The following is a 3861-nucleotide window of genomic DNA, read 5'->3' as shown; positions in this document are numbered from 1 at the left end:
AAATTTTGCATAATATATACCCTTGTAACGCTGTTGTGTCGAAATTTTGTGATGTAGCTGATATATGCACCTTCTGTAAAAAAGAAAGTGAAGATATTTGTCATTTATTTTTCTCTTGTAATGTTTCATCACTTTTCTGGAAAGATTTGAGTTCCTATTGTTTTTCTAAAGTTAATATGAACTGTAATTTACACATTAAGGATGTTGTTTGCTTTTTTGAAAACCAAAACAAATCTTTAGAATCTGCTGTTAACTTTCTTATCCTTGTGGCAAAATTCTATTTTAACAAACAAAGGTTTCTTAAGAAAATACCTACTTTTATAGATTTCGTATGTGAAGCAGAACATTTAATTAAATCACTAAGAGTAATTAATAACAAAAAATTTATTTCATTTTTAAAGAGATATGATGAGATCTTTCATGCACCGTGATTAATACTTGTTTTGGTGGGTTTTTTTTTTGTTTTTTCGTTCCTGCCTTTATGTTCATAAAAAAAGCTATTTAAATGCATCTTTCTCTTTTAACAGTCATTGTCAACTTTTTTTTCTTCTCTTCTCTTCCATATGTTCAGATGACATTGGATGTATTGTTGATACATTGTGTAATGTATGCAAAGTTGTATTTCATTAATGTCATCTCTGAATTGTTTGCAATAAAAAAAAATGTGTGGGACATTTGTTTCACTCAAGCAGAAAAATCGCCTATAGAGGTGAATTGTTGTACCCGTATTTAGTTCTATACACATTTTCATACATTTTCAATACGGTTGTACTATATGTAAGTGGTCAAATTGAGTTCGATCATTTGTTTTGCGCTTTATGGTCCGTGACCTCATGGACAACTTTGGGCCGAAGAGCGACCCCTGCAGGCTAATTATATAGAATACACGCATCTTTTCTAGTTCCTTTATTTCTGTCTTCCCTGACAACCGAGTAATCAAAGTGAATGGAGTTACTAGACCAGATTGAGCAAAAGTTGTCGTATGAATAACAGCGCGATGGTCATCGCTTGATCCGTTTTCTAATTGGATTTTAAAGCAGAATGGATATAACAGAAATCTGGAATGAAAAAGCCTGTATTTATCAACATCATTATTAACTAAGATAGAGGTAATTAAAAACCAAGCCCTTAGAATATGTTGTGGAGCGTTTAGATCCTCTCCTGTGACAGCTTTGCAGGTAGAAATGGGTGAAACACCACTAGACATTCGTGAAATTCAGCTTAAAATGGTATATTGGACTGGTATTAAAGGTCATTTTACCAATCATCCAGTAAAAAAAATATTGGAGAGCTGCTGGGAATATGAGCAGACATATAAGCCTGTATTTGTTATCTTAAACTTATGTAGCCGTATTTGTTTTACCAGGAGAAATCTGAAAGCGTGTACAACAAAATAAAAACATGTTAGCGTCAAGCTAGCTAGTGCTAACCTCGGAGTCGGACTAGCATGTGTGGAATAAGAGACACGGGGACACAGTGATGACAAAACCGATGTAAACCGACGGACTATGAGCTCATTCGAGTCTCAGAACAACTTAACTTCACGTAGGAAAAGTATATTTGTATTTGATCGACCGCTGGGAAACTTCGAAGCTGGCCCGTAAACACCAAGGTAAATTAAACCAGAACAGCTAGTTAGCCAAAACTCGCCGTTTTGCTTAAAGTCTAATTTCTGCTTCATCCGATTACTAACAAAGTAAACATGTCCATATCGGAATAAGCAGTATGTTAAACAGTTGATGTCACCGTTTTGAAGTCATGTTTTTGTCAGCTAACGTTAGCTAGATTTGTTGTCTGTCAGGTTGATGTGCCACTCAGTCTGCCTAGCTTTTTGGCTATTTTGTGTTATTTGTCAGCATACAATCGTTAAGGTTAATCAGCCATGGGCTTCATGTCAGTCACTGTTTCTTCATTAGTTGAAGTTTCACCATCTGTATTATACATTTCTAAGCTTTGCTCCCTCAGCCAGGCGCTGTTTATGTTAACATTAAGTTAGATTTTTAACAGTTAACTATTAACAATATAAGGAACCAGGATATACAAGGAATACATTAGTCGGCACATTCTACAAATATTTTGACGTCATCTTATTAAACATTTTAGTTCCAAAAATTCCAAAATTAGTGACCAGGCAATTAAAGCAACATATTGTTACAGATACATTTTAAGCAATTGTGTGACAATAGCACTGTTTTCTTGATCAAACAGACAAGAGATTAAAAGAAGCTACTTACTATTATTATACTTACTATATAATAAACGTACTTATTATTATACTGCTAAGAATAAGTGAATTGTTTGTTTTTTTTGTATTTGAAAGGCTTCATGTAGAAATATCAAGTGTGACCTTGTGCACACAGTAGACAGACTGCTTTCACTCTGATTCCAAAGTTAAAGTTTTAACAATGAAGGTGAAGATCTACGGTCTTTAATCTTCAGCAGTTGTTTTGTACAAGTTCATTATTAATTTTGTAGTTTTTCCTGCCCTTTAACTCTTAAGGCAAGACATCACAAGTGAAAAAGGTAATTTTTAACGAATAGATATCACTATACTTAACCAATTGATTAATAATCACAGTGCAATAAGACAGTTTTTTGTGTTATAAGTTTTCTGAAATTTTATGTTTAAATATGGAAATAATGCACACTAAATTATTTACTAAATGTGCACATTTCCAGAACAGAAATCTGAACATTGGACATATTAGAGTTAATGGTTTTTAAAGAGGAGACTTTGAATATCCCTTTTTATGACTCAGAAAATAAATAAATCAGAGAATACTGTCAAGAGTAAAAAAAAAAAAAATCATGTTTTTCAAATGTTATATAAAATAGATTAGGTAAATGATATATGAACAAACCCCTCTAAAAACTTCAGAATATAGGCAAGTACTACTGTGTAATAAGTGAAGATTTCTGGCTCAGTGTATGTGAATTGAAACTTACAGATGCAAATAGATAAACCGTATTAAAATAAACGCTTAAATGTGTATTTTGGAAATGTTCTAATCTGAAAGAAGACACTTTTGGAAGCCTAATAGTCCAACATCTCAAAATTGACCTGTGCATTAAAAAAACTATGTTTTTTTCCCCATAGTGTCTTGCCTTAAAAACAAAGATGAAACAACTGAGAGGTTCAGACACTGGAATGCGTGTCTGTCAAAACCTCCACGCACTGACTAATTTAGTTCCTCTGTGCGGGCCGCCTCTAGCATGCAACCTCAGTACAATGCAGACAGGCTGAGAACCTGAACGACTGGTTGCTGACAAGTCTGAACAGTGGCTCAAAGTGTTCCTGATCACTTCATTTACTGAGCATGTATGTAAGTTAACGTAAAGCCTGCACATATATGGTAGTGTTGTTTTTTCTATGTTATCGTGGTTCAGTAACACCTGAGATTTTTTTTTTAAATTGCATTGTCTTTGTTAGTAACACATTGATGTGGTTTCTGCGTAATCCTCTTGTCAGAATCCATGGATTACAAACGCAGTCTGTTTGGTAGGGGTCTCAATCTCCATGTGACCAAACACTCACATCTGTTATCAACGTCTTTCACACTGAGAGCTATGATGAATGTGACCTCATTCATCCAATGTCTAATTGTTTTGTCCCTCATGTTGTTCCAAAACTGTATGACTTTCATCCCTCTGTGAAACACACACAAAAAAATTTTTTTTGGTCTATACCAGGGGTGTAAAAACTCGGTCCTGGAGGGCCGGTGTCCTGCAGAGTTTAGCTCCAACTTGCCTCAACACACCTGACTGGAAGTTTCTAGCATGCCTAGTAAGACCATGATTAGCTAATTCAGGTGTGTTTAATTAGGGTTGGAGCTAAACTCTGCAGGACACCGGCCCTCCAGG

The 3861-nt window shown here is 34.8% G+C and overlaps 1 protein-coding gene across 3 annotated transcripts in view; it reads left to right on the top strand.

Annotated features, from left to right (window-relative positions):
- The first annotated feature begins 1322 nt into the window (after positions 1 to 1322).
- The window catches only part of LOC107745741 (peroxisome proliferator-activated receptor delta-like), a 14179-nt gene continuing 11640 nt past the window's right edge, over positions 1323 to 3861 (top strand). For 2 of the 3 annotated variants that reach the window (XM_016559693.1, XM_016559692.1), the window contains exon 1: positions 1323 to 1612. The gene's annotated coding sequence lies outside the window, so the exon portion shown is untranslated. The remainder of the gene's footprint in view (positions 1613 to 3861) is intronic. The other variant, XM_016559694.1, reaches the window with a different exon arrangement.

This window comes from Sinocyclocheilus rhinocerous, unplaced genomic scaffold, assembly GCF_001515625.1.
Source record: "Sinocyclocheilus rhinocerous isolate Xijiao unplaced genomic scaffold, SAMN03320098_v1.1 scaffold558, whole genome shotgun sequence".
Taxonomy (NCBI): Eukaryota; Metazoa; Chordata; class Actinopteri; order Cypriniformes; family Cyprinidae; genus Sinocyclocheilus; species Sinocyclocheilus rhinocerous.
Note: the sequence above shows the minus strand (reverse complement) of the source record. Positions and strands in the feature narration are given on the sequence as shown.